Consider the following 23543-nt stretch of genomic DNA (forward strand, 5'->3'; position numbering starts at 1 on the left):
CCCCAGATCTAAACCTAAGCCCAACCCCAAAACCCAATTCTAAATCTAACACCAAATCTAAATCTAAAATCTAAACCTAACCCCAAATCTAAACCTAAAATCTAAACCTAACTTAAACCCCTAACCCCAACCCCTAACGCCAACCCCTAACCCCAAATCTAAACCTAACCCCAACCCCTAACCCCAAATCTAAACTTAACCCCAAATCTAAACCTAACCCCAACCCCTAACCCCAAATTTAAACCTAACCCCAAATCTAAACCTAACCCCAACCGCTAACCCCAAATCTAAACCTAACCCCAAATCTAAACCCCAAATCTAAAACTAATCCCAAATCTAAACCTAACCCCAAATCTAAACCTAACCCCAACCCCTAAACCCAAATCTAAACCTAACCACAACAACTAACCCCAAATCTAAACCTAACCCCAAATCTAAACCTAACCCCAACCCCTAACCCCAAATCTAAACCTAACCCAAACCCCTAACCCCAAATCCAAACCTAACCCCAAATCTAAACCTAACCCCAACCTCTAACCCCAAATCTAAACCTAACCCCAAATCTAAACCTAACCCCAAACCCTAACCCCAAACCTAAACCTAACCGCAAATATAAACCTAACCCCAAACCCTAACCCCAACCCCTAACGCCAAACCCTAACCCCAAATCTAAACCTAAACCCAACCCCTAACCCCAAATCTAAACCTAACCCCAAATCTAAACCTAACCCCAACCCCTAACCCCAAATATAAACCTAATAACAAATCTAAACCTAACCCCAACCCCTAACCCCAAATCTAAACCTAACCCCAAATCTAAACCTAACCTCAATCCCTGACCCCAATTCTAAACCTAACCCCAAATCTAAACCTAACCCCCAAACCCTAACTCCAAATCTAAACCTAACCCCAAATCTAAACCTAACCCCAACCCCTAACCTCAAATATAAACCTAACCCAAAATCTTAACCTAAACCCAACCCCTAACCCCAAATCTAAACCTAACCCCAAATCTAAACCTAACCCCAACCCCTAACCACAACCCCTAACCCCAAATCTAAACCTAACCCCAAATCTAAACCTAAAATCTAAACCTAACCCTAAATCTAAACCTAACCCCAACCACTAACCCCAAATCTAAACCTAACCCCAATTCTAAACCTAAACCCAATCCCTAACCCCAAATCTAAACCTAAACAAAATCTAAACCTAACCCCAACCCCTAACCCCAAATCTAAACCCAAACCCAACCCCTAACCTAAAATCTAAACCTAACCTCAACCCCTAACCCCAAATCTAAACCTAACCCCAGATCTAAACCTAACCCCAACCGCAAACCCCAATTCTAAATCTAACACCAAATCTAAACCTAAAATCTAAACCTAACCCCAAATCTAAACCTAAAATCTAAACCTAATCCCAAATCTAAACCTAAAATCTAAACATAACCCCAAATCTAAACCTAAAATCTTAACCTAACCCCAAATATAAACCTAACACCAAATCTAAACCTAAAATCTAAACCTAACCCCAAATCTAAACCTAACCCAAAATCTAAACCTAAAATCTAAACCTAACCCCAAATCTAAACCTAAAATCTAAACCTAACCCCAAATCTAAACCTAAAATCTAAACCTAACCCCAAATCTAAACCTAACCCCAAATCTAAACCTAAAATCTAAACCTAACCCCAAATCTAAACCTAAAATCTAAACCTAACCCCAAATCTAAACCTAACCCCAAATCTAAACCTAAAATCTAAACCTAACCCCAAATCTAAACCTAACCCCAACCCCTAACCCCAAATCTAAACCTAACCCCAAATCTAAACCTAACCCCAAACCCTAACTCCAAATCTAAACCTAACCCCAAATCTAAACCTAACCCGAACCCCTAACCCCAAATCTAAAACTAACCCCGAATGTAAACCTAACCCCGACCCCTAACCCCAAATCTAAACCTAACCCAAAATCTAAAGCTAACCCCAACCCCTAACCCCAAATCTAAACCTTACCCCAATTCTAAACCTAACCACAACCCTTAACACCAAATCTAAACCTAACCCCAAATCTAAACCTAACCCCAAATCTAAACCCCAAATCTAAACCTAACCCCAACCCCTAACCCCAAATCTAAACCTAACCCCAAATCTAAACCTCAAATTTAAAACTAACCCCAAATCTAAACCTAACCCCAAATCTAAACCTAACCCCAACCCCTAACCCCAAATCTAAAGATAACCCAAACCCCTAACCCCAACCCCTAACCCCAAATCTAAACCTAACCCCAATTCCTAACCCCAACCCCTAACCCAAAATCTAAACCTAACCCCAACCCCTAACCACAACCCCTAACCCCAAATCTAAACCTAACCCCAAATCTAAACCTAACTCCAAACCCTAACCCCAAATCTAAAGCTAACCCCAAATCTAAACCTAACCCCAACCTCTAACCCCAAATCTAAACCTAACCCCAAATCTAAACCTAACCCCAAACCCTAAGCCCAAAGCTAAACCTAACCCCAGATCTAAACCTAACCCCAAACCCTAACCCCAACCCCTAACGCCAACCCCTAACCCCAAATCTAAACCTAACCCCAACCCCTAACCCCAAATCTAAACCTAACCCCAAATCTAAACCTAACCCCAAACCCTAACTCCAAATCTAAACCTAACCCCAAATCTAAACCTAACCCTAACCCCTAACCCCAAATCTAAAACTAACCTAAAATCTAAACCTAACCATGACCCCTAACCCCAAATCTAAACCTAACCCAAAATCTAAAGCTAACCCCAACCCCTAACCCCAAATCTAAACCTAACCCCAAATCTAAACCTAACCACAACCCTTAACCCCAAATCTAAACCTAACCCCAAATCTAAACCTAAACCCAAATCTAAACCTAACCCCAACGCCTAACTCCAAATCTAAACCTAACCCCAAATCTAAACCTAACCCCAACCCCTAAACCCAAATCTAAAACTAACCTAAAATCTAAACCTAACCCCAACCACTAACCCCAAATCTAAACCTAACCCCAAATCTAAACCTAACCCCAACCCCTAACCCCAAATCTAAACCTAACCCCAAATCTAAACCTAACCTCAATCCCTAACTCCAATTCTAAACCTAACCCCAAATCTAAACCTAACCCCCAACCCCTAATCCCAAATATAAACCTAACCCCAAATCTAAACCTAACCCAACCCCTAACTCCAACCCCTAACCCCAAATCTAAACCTAACCCCAAATCTAAACCTAACCCCAAATCTAAACCTAAAATCTAAACCTAACCCCAAATCTAAACCTAACCCCAACCCCTAACCCCAAATCTAAACCTAACGCCAAAGTTAAACCTAACCCCAATCCCTAACCCCAAATCTAAACCTAAACAAAATCTAAAGCTAACCCCATCCCCTAACCCCAAATCTAAACCCAAACCCAACCCCTAATTTAAAATCTAAACCTAACCTCAACCCCTAACCCCAAATCGAAACCTAACCCCAGATCTAAACCTAACCCCAACCCCAAATCCCAATTCTATATCTAACACCAAATCTAAACCTAAAATCTAAACCTAATCCCAAATCTAAACCTAAAATCTAAACCTAACCCCAAATCTAAACCTAACCCAACCCCTAACCCCAAATCTAAAACTAACCCCAAATCTAAACCTAACCCCGACCCCTAACCCCAAATCTAAACCTAACCCACAATCTAAAGCTAACCCCAACCCCTAACCCCAAATATAAACCTAACCCCAAATCTAAACCAAACCACAACCCTTAACCCCAAATCTAAACCTAACCCCAAATCTAAACCTAACCCCAAATCTAAACCCCAAATCTAAAACTAACCCCAAATCTAAACCTAACCCCAAATCTAAACCTAACCCCAACCCCTAAACCCAAATCTAAACCTAACCACAACAACAAACCCCAAATCTAAACCTAACCCCAAATCTAAACCTAACCCCAACCCCTAACACTAAATCTAAACCTAACCCAAACCCCTAACCCCAAATCCAAACCTAACCCCAAATCTAAACCAAACCCCAACCCCTAACCCCAACCCCTAACCCCAAATCTAAACCTAACCCCAATTCCTAACCCCAACCCCTAACCCAAAATCTAAACCTAACCCCAACCCCTAACCACAACCCCTAACCCCAAATCTAAACCTAACCCCAAATCTAAACCTAACTCCAAACCCTAACCCCAAATCTAAACCTAACCCCAAATCTAAACCTAACCCCAACCTCTAACCCCAAATCTAAACCTAACCCCAAATCTAAACCTAACCCCAAACCCTAACCCCAAAGCTAAACCTAACCCCAAAACTAAACCTAACTCCAAACCCTAACCCCAACCCCTAACGCCAACCCCTAACCCCAAATCTAAACCTAACCCCAACCCCTAACCCCAAATCTAAACCTAACCCCAAATCTAAACCTAACCCCAACCCCTAACCCCAAATATAAACCTAACCCCAAATCTAAACCTAACCCCAACCGCTAACCCCAAATCTAAACCTAACCCCAAATCTAAACCTAACCTCAATCCCTAACTCCAATTCTAAACCTAACCCCAAATCTAAACCTAACCCCCAACCCCTAATCCCAAATATAAACCTAACCCCAAATCTAAACCTAAACCCAACCCCTAACTCCAACCCCTAACCCCAAATCTAAACCTAACCCCAAATCTAAACCTAACCCCAAATCTAAACCTAAAATCTAAACCTAACCCCAACCCCTAAACCCAAATCTAAACCTAACCCCAAAGCTAAACCTAACCCCAATCCCTAACCCCAAATCTAAACCTAAACAAAATCTAAACCTAACCCCAACCCCTAACCCCAAATCAAAACCAAACCCAACCCCTAATTTAAAATCTAAACCTAACCTCAACCCCTAACCCCAAATCGAAACCTAACCCCAAATCGAAACCTAAGCCCAACCCCACACCCCAATTATAAATCTAACACCAAATCTAAACCTAAAATATAAACCTAACCCCAAATCTAAACCTAAAATCTAAACCTAACCCCAAATCTAAACCTAAAATCTAAACCTAACTCCAAATCTAAACCTAAAATCTAAACCTAACCCCAAATCTAAACCTAAAATCCAAACCTAACCCCAAATCTAAACCTAACCCCAAATCTAAACCTAAAATCTAAACCTAACCCCAAATCTAAACCTAAAATCTAAACCTAACCCCAAATCTAAACCTAAAATCTAAACCTAACCCCAAATCTAAACCTAAAATCTAAACCTAACCCCAAATCTAAACCTAAAATCTAAACCTAACCCCAAATCTAAACCTAACCCCAAATCTAAACCTAAAATCTAAACCTAACCCCAAATCTAAACCTAACCCCAACCCCTAACCCCAAATCTAAACGTAACCCCAAATCTAAACCTAACCCCAATCCCTAATCCCGAATCTAAACCTAAACAAAATCTAAACCTAACCCCAACCCCTAACCCCAAATCTAAACCCAAACCCAACCCCTAACCTAAAATCTAAACCTAACCTCAACCCCTAACCCCAAATCTAAACCTAACCCCAGATCTAAACCTAACCCCAACCCCAAACCCCAATTCTAAATCTAACACCAAATCTAAACCTAAAATCTAAACCTAACCCCAAATCTAAACCTAAAATCTAAACCTAACCCCAAATCTAAACCTAACCCCAAATCTAAACCTAAAATCTAAACCTAACCCCAAATCTAAACCTAAAATCGAAACCTAACCCCAAATCTAAACCAAACCCCAACCCCTAACCCCAAATCTAAACCTAACCCCAAATCTAAACCTAACCCCAACCCCTAACTGAAAATCTAAACCTAACCCCAAATCTAAACCTAACCCCAACCCCTAACACCAAATCTAAACCTAACTCCAAATCTAAACCTAACCCCAACCCCTAACCCCAAATCTAAACCTAACCCCAAATCTAAACCTAACCCCAAACCCTAACTCCAAATCTAAACCTAACCCCAAATCTAAACCTAACCCAAGCCCTAACCCCAAATCTAAAACTAACCCCAAATCTAAACCTAACCCCGACCCCTAAACCCAAATCTAAACCTAACCCAAAATCTAAAGCTAACCCCAACCCCTAACCCCAAATCTAAACCTAACCCCAAATCTAAACCTAACCACAACCCTTAATCCCAAATCTAAACCTAACCCCAAATCTAAACCTAACCCCAAATCTAATCCTAAAATCTAAACCTAACCCCAAATCTAAACCTAACCCGAAATCTAAACCCCAAATCTAAAACTAACCCCAAATCTAAACCTAACCCCAAATCTAAACCTAACCCCAACCCCTAAACCCAAATCTAAACCTAACCACAACAACTAACCCCAAATCTAAACCTAACCCCAAATCTAAACCTAACCCCAACCCCTAACCCCAAATCTAAACCTAACCCAAACCCCTAACCCCAAATCCAAACCTAACCCCAAATCTAATCCAAACCCCAACCCCTATCCCCAACACCTAACCACAAATCTAAACCTAACCCCAATTCCTAACCCCAACCCCTAACCCAAAATCTAAACCTAACCCCAACCCCTAACCACAAACCCCTAACCCCAAATCTAAACCTAACCCCAAATCTAAACCTAACTCCAAACCCTAACCCCAAATCTAAACCTAACCCCAAATCTAAACTTAACCCCAACCTCTAACCCCAAATCTAAACCTAACCCCAAATCTAAACCTAACCCCAAACCCTAACCCCAAAGCTAAACCTAACCCCACATCTAAACCTAACCCCAAACCCTAACCCCAACCCCTAACGCCAACCCCTAACCCCAAATCTAAACCTAACCCCAACCCCTAACCCCAAATCTAAACCTAACCCCAAATCTAAACCTAACCCCAACCCCTAACCCCAAATATAAACCTAACCCCAAATCTAAACCTAACCCCAACCGCTAACCCCAAATCTAAACCTAACCCCAAATCTAAACCTAACCTCAATCCCTAACTCCAATTCTAAACCTAACCCCAAATCTAAACCTAACCCCCAACCCCTAATCCCAAATATAAACCTAACCCCAAATCTAAACCTAAACCAAACCCCTAACTCCAACCCCTAACCCCAAATCTAAACCTAACCCCAAATCTAAACCTAACCCCAAATCTAAACCTAAAATCTAAACCTAACCCCAAATCTAAACCTAACCCCAACCCCTAACCCCAAATCTAAACCTAACCCCAAAGCTAAACCTAACCCCAATCCCTAACCCCAAATCTAAACCTAAACAAAATCTAAACCTAACCCCAACCCCTAACCCCAAATCAAACCCAAACCCAACCCCTAATTTAAAATCTAAACCTAACCTCAACCTCTAACCCCAAATCGAAACCTAACCCCAAATCTAAACCTAAGCCCAACCCCACACCCCAATTATAAATCTAACACCAAATCTAAACCTAAAATATAAACCTAACCCCAAATCTAAACCTAAAATCTAAATCTAACCCCAAATCTAAACCTAAAATCTAAACCTAACACCAAATCTAAACCTAAAATCTAAACCTAACCCCAAATCTAAACCTAATATCTAAACCTAACCCCAAATCTAAACCTAACCCCAAATCTAAACCTAAAATCTAAACCTAACCGCAAATCTAAACCTAAAATCTAAACCTAACCCCAAATCTAAACCTAAAATCTAAACCTAACCCCAAATCTAAACCTAACCCCAAATCTAAACCTAAAATCTAAACCTAACCCCAAATCTAAACCTAAAATCTAAACCTAACCCCAAATCTTAACCTAAAATCTAAACCTAACCCCAAATCTAAACCTAACCCCAAATCTAAACCTAAAATCTAAACCTAACCCCAAATCTAAACCTAAAATCTAAACCTGACCCCAAATCTAAACCTAAAATCTAAACCTGACCCCAAATCTAAACCTAAAATCTAAACCTAACCCCAAATCTAAACCTAACCCCAAATCTAAACCTAAAATCTAAACCTGACCCCAAATCTAAAACTAAAATCTAAACCTGACCCCAAATCTAAACCTAAAATCTAAACCTAACCCCAAATCTAAACCTAACCCCAAATCTAAACCTAAAATCTAAACCTGACCCCAAATCTAAACCTAAAATCTAAACCTGACCCCAAAACTAAACCTAAAATCTAAACCTAACCCCAAATCTAAACCTAAAATCTAAACCTAACCCCAAATCTAAACCTAACCCCAAATCTAAACCTAACCCCAAACCCTAACTCCAAATCTAAACCTAACCCCAAATCTAAACCTAACCGCAACCCCTAACCCCAAATCTAAAACTAACCCCAAATCTAAACCTAACCCCGACCCCAACCCAAAACCTAAACCTAACCCCAAATCTAAAGCTAACCCCAACCCCTAACCCCAAATCTAAACCTAACCCCAAATCTAAACCGAACCCCAACCCTTAACCCCAAATCTAAACCTAACCCCAGATCTAAACCTAACCCCAAATCTAAACCTCAAATCTAAACCTAACCCCAACCCCTAACCCCAAATCTAAACCTAACCACAACCCCTAACCCCAAATCTAAACCTAACCCAAACCCCTAACCCCAAATCCAAACCTAACCCCAAATCTAAACCAAACCCCAACCCCTAACCCCAACCCCTAACCCCAAATCTAAACCTAACCCCAATTCCTAACCCCAACCCCTAACCCCAAATCTAAACCTAACCCCAACCCCTAACCCCAACCCCTAACCCCAAATCTAAACCTAACCCCAAATCTAAACCTAACCCCAACCTCTAACCCCAAATCTAAACCTAACCCCAACCCCTAACCCCAATCCCTAACCCCAAATCTAAACCTAAACAAAATCTAAACCTAACCCCAACCCCTAACCCCAAATCTAAACCCAAACCCAACCCCTAACCTTAAATCTAAACCTAACCTCAACCCCTAACCCCAAATCTAAACCTAACCCCAGATCTAAACCTAACCCCAACCCCAAACCCCAATTCTAAATCTAACACCAAATCTAAACCTAAAATCTAAACCTAACCCCAAATCTAAACCTAAAATCTAAACCTAACCCCAAATCTAAACCTAACCCCAAATCTAAACCTAAAATCTAAACCTAACCCCAAATCTAAACCTAAAATCTAAACCTAACCCCAAAACTAAACCTAACCCCAAATCTAAACCTAAAATCTAAACCTAATCCCAAATCTAAACCTAAAATCTAAACATAACCCCAAATCTAAACCTAAAATCTAAACCTAATCCCAAATCTAAACCTAAAATCTAAACATAACCCCAAATCTAAACCTAAAATCTTAACCTAACCCCAAATATAAACCTAACACCAAATCTAAACCTAAAATCTAAACCTAACCCCAAATCTAAACCTAACCCAAAATCTAAACCTAAAATCTAAACCTAACCCCAAATCTAAACCTAAAATCTAAACCTAACCCCAAATCTAAACCTAACCCCAAATCTAAACCTAAAATCTAAACCTAACCCCAAATCTAAACCTAAAATCTAAACCTAACCCCAAATCTAAACCTAAAATCTAAACCTAACCCCAAATCTAAACCTAACCCCAAATCTAAACCTAAAATCTAAACCTAACCCCAAATCTAAACCTAACCCCAACCCCTAACCCCAAATCTAAACCTAACCCCAAATCTAAACCTAACCCCAAACCCTAACTCCAAATCTAAACCTAACCCCAAATCTAAACCTAACCCGAACCCCTAACCCCAAATCTAAAACTAACCCCAAATGTAAACCTAACCCCGACCCCTAACCCCAAATCTAAACCTAACCCAAAATCTAAAGCTAACCCCAACCCCTAACTCCAAATCTAAACCTTACCCCAATTCTAAACCTAACCACAAACCTTAACCCCAAAGCTAAACCTAACCCCAAATCTAAACGTAACCCCAAATTTAAACCCCAAATCTAAACCTAACCCCAACCCCTAACCCCAAATCTAAACCTAACCCCAAATCTAAACCCCAAATTTAAAACTAACCCCAAATCTAAACCTAATCCCAAATCTAAACCTAACCCCAACCCCTAACCCCAAATCTAAACCTAACCCAAACCCCTAACCCCAAATCCAAACCTAACCCCAAATCTAAACCAAACCCCAACCCCTAATCCCAACCCCTAACCCCAAATCTAAACCTAACCCCAACTCCTAACCCCAACCCCTAATCCAAAATCTAAACCTAACCCCAACCCCTAACTACAACCCCTAACCCCAAACCTAAACCTAACCCCAAATCTAAAGCTAACCCCAACCCCTAACCCCAAATCTAAACCTAACCCCAAATCTAAACCTCTAACCCCAACCCCTAACTCCAAATCTAAACCTAACCCCAAATCTAAACCTAACCCCAACCCCTAACCCCAAATCTAAAACTAACCTAAAATCTAAACCTAACCCCGATCCCTAACCCCAAATCTAAACCTAACCCAAAATCTAAAGCTAACCCCAACCCCTAACCCCAAATCTAAACCTAACCCCAAATATAAACCTAACCACAACCCTTAACCCCAAATCTAAACCTAACCCAAAATCTAAACCTAACCCCAAATCTAAACCCCAAATCTAAACCTAACCCCAACCACTAACCCCAAATCTAAACCTAACCCCAAATCTAAACCTAACCCCAACCCCTAACCCCAAATCTAAACCTAACCCCAAATCTAAACCTAACCTCAATCCCTAACTCCAATTCTAAACCTAACCCCAAATCTAAACCTAACCCCCAACCCCTAATCCCAAATATAAACCTAACCCCAAATCTAAACCTAACCCAACCCCTAACTCCAACCCCTAACCCCAAATCTAAACCTAACCCCAAATCTAAACCTAACCCCAAATCTAAACCTAAAATTTAAACCTAACCCCAAATCTAAACCTAACCCCAACCCCTAACCCCAAATCTAAACCTAACGCCAAAGTTAAACCTAACCCCAATCCCTAACCCCAAATCTAAACCTAAACAAAATCTAAACCTAACCCCATCCCCTAACCCCAAATCTCAACCCAAACCCAACCCCTAATTTAAAATCTAAACCTAACCTCAACCCCTAACCCCAAATCGAAACCTAACCCCAGATCTAAACCTAACCCCAACCCCAAACCCCAATTCTAAATCTAACACCAAATCTAAACCTAAAATCTAAACCTGACCCCAAATCTAAACCTAAAATCTAAACCTAACCCCAAATCTAAACCTGACCCCAAATCTAAACCTAAAATCTAAACCTAACCCCAAATCTAAACCTAAAATCTAAACCTAACCCCAAATCTAAACCTAACCCCAAATCTAAACCTAAAATCTAAACCTAACCCCATATCTAAACCTAAAATCTAAACCTAACCCCAAATCTAAACCTAAACTCTAAACCTAACCCCAAATCTAAACCTAACCCCAAATCTAAACCTAAAATCTAAACCTAACCCCAAATCTTATCCTAACCCCAAATCTAAACCTAAAATCTAAACCTAACCCCAAATCTAAACCTAACCCCAACCCCTAACTCCAAATCTAAACCTAACCCCAAATCTAAACCTAAACCCAATCCCTAACCCCAAATCTAAACCTAAACAAAATCTAAACCTAACCCCAACCCCTAACCCCAAATCTAAACCTAACCCCAAATGTAAACCTAAACCCAATCCCTAACCCCAAATCTAAACCTAAACAAAATCTAAACCTAACCCCAACCCCTAACCCCAAATCTAAACCCAAACCCAACCCCTAACCTAAAATCTAAACCTAACCCCAACCCCTAACCCCAAATCTAAACCTAACCCCAAATCTAAACCTAACCACAACCCTTAACCCGAAATCTAAACCTAACCCCAAATCTAAACCTAACCCCAAATCTAAACCCCAAATCTAAACCTAACCCCAACCCCTAACCCCAAATCTAAACCTAACCCCAAATCTAAACCTAACCCCAACCCCTAACCCCAAATCTAAACCTAACCCCAAATCTAAACCTAACCTCAATCCCTAACTCCAATTCTAAACCTAACCCCAAATCTAAACCTAAAATCTAAACCTAACCCCAAATCTAAACCTAACCCCAACCCCTAACCCCAAATCTAAACCTAACCCCAAATCTAAACCTAAACCCAATCCCTAACCCCAAATCTAAACCTAAACAAAATCTAAACCTAACCCCAACCCCTAACCCCAAATCTAAACCTAAAATCTAAACCTAAACCCAATCCCTAACCCCAAATCTAAACCTAAACAAAAACTAAACCTAACCTCAACCCCTAACCCCAAATCTAAACCTAACCCCAGATCTAAACCTAACCCCAACCCCAAACCCCAATTCTAAATCTAACACCAATCTAAACCTAAAATCTAAACCTAACCCCAAATCTAAATCTAAAATCTAAACCTGACCCCAAATCTAAACCTAACCCCAAATCTAAACCTAAAATCTAAACCTAACCCCAAATCTAAACCTAAAATCTAAAAATAACCCCAAAACTAAACCTAACCCCAAATCTAAACCTAAAATCTAAACCTAATCCCAAATCTAAACCTAAAATCTAAACATAACCCCAAATCTAAACCTAAAATCTAAACCTAATCCCAAATCTAAACCTAAAATCTAAACATAACCCCAAATCTAAACCTAAAATCTTAACCTAACCCCAAATATAAACCTAACACCAAATCTAAACCTAAAATCTAAACCTAACCCCAAATCTAAACCTAACCCAAAATCTAAACCTAAAATCTAAACCTAACCCCAAATCTAAACCTAAAATCTAAACCTAACCCCAAATCTAAACCTAAAATCTAAACCTAACCCCAAATCTAAACCTAACCCCAAATCTAAACCTAAAATCTAAACCTAACCCCAAATCTAAACCTAAAATCTAAACCTAACCCCAAATCTAAACCTAAAATCTAAACCTAACCCCAAATCTAAACCTAACCCCAAATCTAAACCTAAAATCTAAACCTAACCCCAAATCTAAACCTAACCCCAACCCCTAACCCCAAATCTAAACCTAACCCCAAATCTAAACCTAACCCCAAACCCTAACTCCAAATCTAAACCTAACCCCAAATCTAAACCTAACCCGAACCCCTTACCCCAAATCTAAAACTAACCCCAAATCTAAACCTAACCCCGACCCCTAACCCCAAATCTAAACCTAACCCCAAATCTAAACCTAACCCCGACCCCTAACCCCAAATCTAAACCTAACCCAAAATCTAAAGCTAACCCCAACCCCTAACCCCAAATCTAAACCTAACCCCAAATCTAAACCTAACCCCAAATCTAAACCCCAAATCTAAACCTAACCCCAACCCCTAACCCCAAATCTAAACCTAACCCCAAATCTAAACCCGAAATTTAAAACTAACCCCAAATCTAAACCTAACCCCAAATCTAAACCTAACCCCAACCCCTAACCCCAAATCTAAACCTAACCCAAACCCCTAACCCCAAATCCAAACCTAACCCCAAATCTAAACCAAACCCCAACCCCTAACCCCAACCCCTAACCCCAAATCTAAACCTAACCCCAACTCCTAACCCCAACCCCTAACCCAAAATCTAAACCTAACCCCAACCCCTAACCACAACCCCTAACCCCAAATCTAAACCTAACCCCAAATCTAAACCTAACTCCAAACCCTAACCCCAAATCTAAACCTAACCCCAAATCTAAACCTAACCCCAACCTCTAACCCCAAATCTAAATCTAACCCCAAATCTAAACCTAACCCCAAACCCTAACCCCAAAGCTAAACCTAACCCCAGGTCTAAACCTAACCCCAAACCCTAACCCCAACCCCTAACGCCAACCCCTAACCCCAAATCTAAACGTAACCCCAACCCCTAACCCCAAATCTAAACCTAACCCCAAATCTAAACCTAACCCCAACCCCTAACTCCAAATCTAAACCTAACCCCAAATCTAAACCTAACCCCAACCCCTAACCCCAAATCTAAAACTAACCTAAAATCTAAACCTAACCCCGACCCCTAACCCCAAATCTAAACCTAACCCAAAATCTAAAGCTAACCCCAACCCATAACCCCAAATCTAAACCTAACCCCAAATCTAAACCTAACCACAACCCTTAACCCCAAATCTAAACCTAACCCCAAATCTAAACCCCAAATCTAAACCTAACCCCAACCACTAACCCCAAATCTAAACCTAACCCAAAATCTAAAGCTAACCCCATCCTCTAACCCCAAATCTAAACCCAAACCCAACACCTAATTTAAAATCTAAACCTAACCTCAACCCCTAACCCCAAATCGAAACCTAACCCCAGATCTAAACCTAACCCCAACCCCAAACCCCAATTCTAAATCTAACACCAAATCTAAACCTAAAATCTAAACCTATCCCCAAATCTAAACCTAAAATCTAAACCTAACCCCAAATCTAAACCTGACCCCTAATCTAAACCTAAAATCTAAACCTAACCCCAAATCTAAACCTAAAATCTAAACCTAACCCCAAATCTAAACCTAACCCCAAACCTAAACCTAAAATCTAAACCTAACCCCAAATCTAAACCTAAAATCTAAACCTAACCCCAAATCTAAACCTAAACTCTAAACCTAACCCCAAATCTAAACCTAACCCCAAATCTAAACATAAAATCTAAACCTAACCCCAAATCTAATCCTAACCCCAAATCTAAACCTAAAATCTAAACCTAACCCCAAATCTAAACCTAACCCCAACCCCTAACTCCAAATCTAAACCTAACCCAAATCTAAACCTAAACCCAATCCCTAACCCCAAATCTAAACCTAAACAAAATCTAAACCTAACCCCAACCCCTAACCCCAAATCTAAAGCTAACCCCAAATCTAAACCTAAACCCAATCCCTAACCCCAAATCTAAACCTAAACAAAATCTAAACCTAACCCCAACCCCTAACCCCAAATCTAAACCCAAACCCAACCCCTAACCTAAAATCTAAACCTAACCCCAACCCCTAACCCCAAATCTAAACCTAACCACAAATCTAAACCTAACCCCACCCCCTAACCCCAAATCTAAACCTAACCCCAAATCTAAACCTAACCTCAATCCCTAACTCCAATTCTAAACCTAACCCCAAATCTAAACCTAAAATCTAAACCTAACCCCAAATCTAAACCTAACCCCAACCCCTAACCCCAAATCTAAACCTAACCCCAAATCTAAACCTAAACCCAATCCCTAACCCCAAATCTAAACCTAAACAAAATCTAAACCTAACCTCAACCCCTAACCCCAAATCTAAACCTAACCCCAGATCTAAACCTAACCCCAACCCCAAACCCCAATTCTAAATCTAACACCAAATCTAAACCTAAAATCTAAACCTAACCCCAAATCTAAACCTAACCCCAAATCTAAATCTAAAATCTAAACCTAACTCCAAATCTAAACCTAAAATCTAAACCTAACCCCAAATCTAAACCTAAAATCTAAACCTAACCCCAAATCTAAACCTAACCCCAAATCTAAACCTAAAATCTAAACCTAATCCCAAATCTAAACCTAAAATCTAAACATAACCCCAAATCTAAACCTAAAATCTAAACCTAACCCCAAATATAAACCTAACACCAAATCTAAACCTAAAATCTAAACCTAACTCCAAATCTAAACCTAAAATCTAAACCTAACCCCAAATCTAAACGTAAAATCTAAACCTAACCCCAAATCTAAACCTAAAATCTAAACCTAACCCCAAATCTAAACCTAAAATCTAAACCTAACCCCAAATCTAAACCTAACCCCAAATCTAAACCTAAAATCTAAACCTAACCCCAAATCTAAACCTAACCCCAACCCCTAACCCCAAATCTAAACCTAACCCCAAATGTAAACCTAACCCCAACCCCTAACTCCAAATCTAAACCTAACCCCAAATCTAAACCCAACCCCTAACCCCAAATCTAAACCTAACCCCAAATCTAAACCTAAAATCTAAACCTAACCCCAAATCTAAACCTAACCCCAAATCTAAAACTAACCCCGACACCTAACCGCAAATCTAAACCTAACCCAAAATCTAAAGCTAACCCCAACCCCTAACCCCAAATCTAAACCTAACCCCAAATCTAAACCTAACCACAACCCTTAACCCCAAATCTAAACCTAACCCCAAATCTAAACCCCAAATCTAAACCTAACCCCAACCCCTAACCCCAAATCTAAACCTAACCCCAAATCTAAACCTAACCCCAACCCCTAACCCCAAATCTAAACCTAACCCCAAATCTAAACCTAACCCCAAATCTAAAACCTAAAATCTAAACCTAACCCCAAATCTAAACCTTACCCCAACACCTAACCCCAAATCTAAACCTAACCCCAAAGCTAAACCTAACCCCAATCCCTAACCCCAAATCTAAACCTAACCCCAAATCTAAACCTAACCCCAACCCCTAACCCCAAATCTAAACCCAAACCCAACCCCTAATTTAAAATCTAAACCTAACCTCAACCCCTAACCCCAAATCGAAACCTAACCCCACATCTAAACCTAACCCCAACCCCAAACCCCAATTCTAAATCTAACACCAAATCTAAACCTAAAATCTAAACCTAACCCCAAATCTAAACCTAAAATCTAAATCTAACCCCAAATCTAAACCTAACCCCAAATCTAAACCTAAAATCTAAACCTAACCCCAAATCTAAACCTAATATCTAAACCTAACCCCAAATCTAAACCTAAAATCTAAACCTAACCCCAAATCTAAACCTAAAATCTCAATCTAACCCCAAATCTAAACCTAACCCCAAATCTAAACCTAAAATCTAAACCTAACCCCAAATCTAAACCTAAAATCTAAACCTAACCCCAAATCTAAACCTAAAATCTAAACCTAACCCCAAATCTAAACCTAAACTCTAAACCTAACCCCAAATCTATACCTAACCCCAAATCTAAACCTAAAATCTAAACCTAATCCCAAATCTAAACCTAACCGCAATCTAAACCTAAAATCTAAACCTAACCCCAAACCTAAACCTAACCCCAACCCCTAACCCCAAATCTAAACCTAACCCCAAATCTAAACCTAAACCCAATCCCTAACCCCAAATCTAAACCTAAACAAAATCTAAACCTAACCCCAACCCCTAACCCCAAATCTAAACCCAAACCCAACCCCTAACCTAAAATCTAAACCTAACCTCAACACCTAACCCCAAATCTAAACCTAACCCCAGATCTAAACCTAACCCCAACACCAAACCCCAATTCTAAATCTAACACCAAATCTAAACCTAAAATCTAAACCTAACCCCAAATCTAAACCTAAAATCTAAACCTAACCCCAAATCTAAACCTAACCCCAAATCTAAACCTAAAATCTAAACCTAACCCCAAATCTAAACCTAAAATCTAAACCTAACCCCAAATCTAAACCTAAAATCTAAACCTAACCCCAAATCTAAACCTAAAATCTAAACCTAACCCCAAATCTAAACCTAAAATCTAAACCTAACCCCAAATATAAACCTAAAATCTAAACCTAACCCCAAATCTAAACCTAACCCCAAATCTAAACCTAAAATCTAAACCTAATCCCAAATCTAAACCTAAAATCTAAACATAACCCCAAATCTAAACCTAAAATCTTAACCTAACCCCAAATATAAACCTAACACCAAATCTAAACCTAAAATCTAAACCTAACCCCAAATCTAAACCTAAAATCTAAACCTAAACCCAAATCTAAACCTAAAATCTAAACCTAACCCCAAATCTAAACCTAAAATCTAAACCTAACCCCAAATCTAAACCTAACCCCAAATCTAAACCTAAAATCTAAACCTAACCCCAAATCTAAACCTAACCCCAACCCCTAACCCCAAATCTAAACCTAACCCCAAATCTAAACCTAACCCCAACCCCTAACTCCAAATCTAAACCTAACCCCAAATCTAAACACAACCCCTAACCCCAAATCTAAACCTAACCCCAAATCTAAACCTAACCCCAACCCCTAACTCCAAATCTAAACCTAACCCCAAATCTAAACCTAACCCCAACCCCTAACCCCAAATCTAAACCTAACCCCAAATCTAAACCTAACCCCAAACCCTAACTCCAAATCTAAACCTAACCCCAAATCTAAACCTAACCCCAACACCTAACCCCAAATCTAAAACTAACCCCAAATCTAAACCTAACCCCGACCCCTAACCCAAAATCTAAACCTAACCCAAAATCTAAAGCTAACCCCAACCCCTAACCCCAAATCTAAACCTTACCCCAATTCTAAACCTAACCACAACCCTTAACCCCAAATCTAAACCTAACCCCAAATCTAAACCTAAAATCTAAACCTAACCCCAAATCTAATCCTAACCGCAAATCTAAACCTAAAATCTAAACCTAACCCCAAATCTAAACCTAACCTCAACCCCTAACTCCAAATCTAAACCTAACCCCAAATCTAAACCTAAACCCAATCCCTAACCCCAAATCTAAACCTAAACAAAATCTAAACCTAACCCCAACCCCTAAACCCAAATCTAAACCTAACCCCAAATCTAAACCTAAACCCAATCCCTAACCCCAAATCTAAACCTAAACAAAATCTAAACCTAACCCCAACCCCTAACCCCAAATCTAAACCCAAACCCAACCCCTAACCTAAAATCTAAACCTAACCCCAACCCCTAACCCCAAATCTAAACCCAAACACAACCCCTAACCTAAAATCTAAACCTAACCTCAACCCCTAACCCCAAATCTAAACCTAACCCCAGATCTAAACCTAACCCCAACCCCAAACCCCAATTCTAAATCTAACACCAAATCTAAACCTAAAATCTAAACCTAACCCCAAATCTAAACCTAAAATCTAAACCTAACCCCAAATCTAAACCTAACCCCAAATCTAAACCTAAAATCTAAACCTAACCCCAAATCTAAACCTAAAATCTAAACCTAACCCCAAATCTAAACCTAACCCCAAATCTAAACCTAAAATCTAAACCTAACCCCAAATCTAAACCTAAAATCTAAACCTAACCCCAAATCTAAACCTAAAATCTAAACCTAACCCCAAATATAAACCTAAAATCTAAACCTAACCCCAAATCTAAACCTAACCCCAAATCTAAACCTAAAATCTAAACCTAATCCCAAATCTAAACCTAAAATCTAAACATAACCCCAAATCTAAACCTAATATCTTAACCTAACCCCAAATATAAACCTAACACCAAATCTAAACCTAAAATCTAAACCTAACCCCAAATCTAAACCTAACCCCAAATCTAAACCTAAAATCTAAACCTAACCCCAAATCTAAACCTAAAATCTAAACCTAACCCCAAATCTAAACCTAAAATCTAAACCTAACCCCAAATCTAAACCTAAAATCTAAACCTAACCCCAAATCTAAACCTAACCCCAAATCTAAACCTAAAATCTAAACCTAACCCCAAATCTAAACCTAACCCCAACCCCTAACCCCAAATCTAAACCTAACCCCAAATCTAAACCTAACCCCAACCCCTAACTCCAAATCTAAACCTAACCCCAAATCTAAACACAACCCCTAACCCCAAATCTAAACCTAACCCCAAATCTAAACCTAACCCCAACCCCTAACTCCAAATCTAAACCTAACCCCAAATCTAAACCTAACCCCAACCCCTAACCCCAAATCTAAACCTAACCCCAAATCTAAACCTAACCCCAAACCCTAACTCCAAATCTAAACCTAACCCCAAATCTAAACCTAACCCCAACACCTAACCCCAAATCTAAAACTAACCCCAAATCTAAACCTAACCCCGACCCCTAACCCAAAATCTAAACCTAACCCAAAATCTAAAGCTAACCCCAACCCCTAACCCCAAATCTAAACCTTACCCCAATTCTAAACCTAACCACAACCCTTAACCCCAAATCTAAACCTAACCCCAAATCTAAACCTAAAATCTAAACCTAACCCCAAATCTAATCCTAACCGCAAATCTAAACCTAAAATCTAAACCTAACCCCAAATCTAAACCTAACCTCAACCCCTAACTCCAAATCTAAACCTAACCCCAAATCTAAACCTAAACCCAATCCCTAACCCCAAATCTAAACCTAAACAAAATCTAAACCTAACCCCAACCCCTAACCCCAAATCTAAACCTAACCCCAAATCTAAACCTAAACCCAATCCCTAACCCCAAATCTAAACCTAAACAAAATCTAAACCTAACCCCAACCCCTAACCCCAAATCTAAACCCAAACCCAACCCCTAACCTAAAATCTAAACCTAACCCCAACCCCTAACCCCAAATCTAAACCTAACCACAAATCTAAACCTAACCACAACCCTTAACCCGAAATCTAAACCTAACCCCAAATCTAAACCTAACCCCAAATCTAAACCCCAAATCTAAACCTAACCCCAACCCCTAACCCCAAATCTAAACCTAACCCCAAATCTAAACCTAACCCCACCCCCTAACCCCAAATCTAAACCTAACCCCAAATCTAAACCTAACCTCAATCCCTAACTCCAATTCTAAACCTAACCCCAAATCTAAACCTAAAATCTAAACCTAACCCCAAATCTAAACCTAACCCCAACCCCTAACCCCAAATCTAAACCTAACCCCAAATCTAAACCTAAACCCAATCCCTAACCCCAAATCTAAACCTAAACAAAATCTAAACCTAACCCCAACCCCTAACCCCAAATCTAAACCTAACCCCAAATCTAAACCTAAACCCAATCCCTAACCCCAAATCTAAACCTAAACAAAATCTAAACCTAACCTCAACCCCTAACGCCAAATCTAAACCTAACCCCAGATCTAAACCTAACCCCAACCCCAAACCCCAATTCTAAATATAACACCAAATCTAAACCTAAAATCTAAACCTAACCCCAAATCTAAACCTAAAATCTAAACCTAACCCCAAATCTAAACCTAACCCCAAATCTAAACCTAAAATCTAAACCTAACCCCAAATCTAAACCTAAAATCTAAACCTAACCCCAAATCTAAACCTAAAATCTAAACCTAACCCCAAATCTAAACCTAAAATCTAAACCTAACCCCAAATCTAAACCTAAACTCTAAACCTAACCCCAAATCTAAACCTAACCCCAAATCTAAACCTAAAATCTAAACCTAACCCCAAATCTAAACCTAACCCCAAATCTAAACCTAAAATCTAAACCTAACCCCAAATCTAAACCTAACCCCAACCCCTAACCCCAAATCTAAACCTAACCCCAAATCTAAACCTAAACCCAATCTCTAACCCCAAATCTAAACCTAAACAAAATCTAAACCTAACCCCAACCCCTAACCCCAAATCTAAACCCAAACCCAACCCCTAACCTAAAATCTAAACCTAACCCCAACCCCTAACCCCAAATCTAAACCCAAACCCAACCCCTAACCTAAAATCTAAACCTAACCTCAACCCCTAACCCCAAATCTAAACCTAACCCCAGATCTAAACCTAACCCCAACCCCAAACCCCAATTCTAAATCTAACACCAAATCTAAACCTAAAATCTAAACCTAACCCCAAATCTAAACCTAAAATCTAAACCTAACCCCAAATCTAAACCTAAACTCTAAACCTAACCCCAAATCTAAACCTAACCCCAAATCTAAACCTAAAATCTAAACCTAACCCCAAATCTAAACCTAACCCCAAATCTAAACCTAAAATCTAAACCTAACCCCAAATCTAAACCTAACCCCAACCCCTAACCCCAAATCTAAACCTAACCCCAAATCTAAACCTAAACCCAATCCCTAACCCCAAATCTAAACCTAAACAAAATCTAAACCTAACCCCAACCCCTAACCCCAAATCTAAACCCAAACCCAACCCCTAACCTAAAATCTAAACCTAACCCCAACCCCTAACCCCAAATCTAAACCCAAACCCAACCCCTAACCTAAAATCTAAACCTAACCTCAACCCCTAACCCCAAATCTAAACCTAACCCCAGATCTAAACCTAACCCCAACCCCAAACCCCAATTCTAAATCTAACACCAAATCTAAACCTAAAATCTAAACCTAACCCCAAATCTAAACCTAAAATCTAAACCTAACCCCAAATCTAAACCTAACCCCAAATCTAAACCTAAAATCTAAACCTAACCCCAAATCTAAACCTAAAATCTAAACCTAACCCCAAATCTAAACCTAACCCCAAATCTAAACCTAAAATCTAAACCTAACCCCAAATCTAAACCTAAAATCTAAACCTAACCCCAAATCTAAACCTAAAATCTAAACCTAACCCCAAATATAAACCTAAAATCTAAACCTAACCCCAAATCTAAACCTAACCCCAAATCTAAACCTAAAATCTAAACCTAATCCCAAATCTAAACCTAAAATCTAAACATAACCCCAAATCTAAACCTAATATCTTAACCTAACCCCAAATATAAACCTAACACCAAATCTAAACCTAAAATCTAAACCTAACCCCAAATCTAAACCTAACCCCAAATCTAAACCTAAAATCTAAACCTAACCCCAAATCTAAACCTAAAATCTAAACCTAACCCCAAATCTAAACCTAAAATCTAAACCTAACCCCAAATCTAAACCTAAAATCTAAACCTAACCCCAAATCTAAACCTAACCCCAAATCTAAACCTAAAATCTAAACCTAACCCCAAATCTAAACCTAACCCCAACCCCTAACCCCAAATCTAAACCTAACCCCAAATCTAAACCTAACCCCAACCCCTAACTCCAAATCTAAACCTAACCCCAAATCTAAACCCAACCCCTAACCCCAAATCTAAACCTAACCCCAAATCTAAACCTAACCCCAACCCCTAACTCCAAATCTAAACCTAACCCCAAATCTAAACCTAACCCCAACCCCTAACCCCAAATCTAAACCTAACCCCAAATCTAAACCTAACCACAAACCCTAACTCCAAATCTAAACCTAACCCCAAATCTAAACCTAACCCCAACACCTAACCCCAAATCTAAAACTAACCCCAAATCTAAACCTAACCCCGACCCCTAACCCAAAATCTAAACCTAACCCAAAATCTAAAGCTAACCCCAACCCCTAACCCCAAATCTAAACCTTACCCCAATTCTAAACCTAACCACAACCCTTAACCCCAAATCTAAACCTAACCCCAAATCTAAACCTAAAATCTAAACCTAACCCCAAATCTAATCCTAACCGCAAATCTAAACCTAAAATCTAAACCTAACCCCAAATGTAAACCTAACCTCAACCCCTAACTCCAAATCTAAACCTAACCCCAAATCTAAACCTAAACCCAATCCCTAACCCCAAATCTAAACCTAAACAAAATCTAAACCTAACCCCAACCCCTAACCCCAAATCTAAACCTAACCCCAAATCTAAACCTAAACCCAATCCCTAACCCCAAATCTAAACCTAAACAAAATCTAAACCTAACCCCAACCCCTAACCCCAAATCTAAACCCAAACCCAACCCCTAACCTAAAATCTAAACCTAACCCCAACCCCTAACCCCAA

The sequence above is a fragment of the Patagioenas fasciata genome, unplaced genomic scaffold, assembly GCF_037038585.1.
Source record: "Patagioenas fasciata isolate bPatFas1 unplaced genomic scaffold, bPatFas1.hap1 Unplaced_11, whole genome shotgun sequence".
NCBI lineage: Eukaryota > Metazoa > Chordata > Aves > Columbiformes > Columbidae > Patagioenas > Patagioenas fasciata.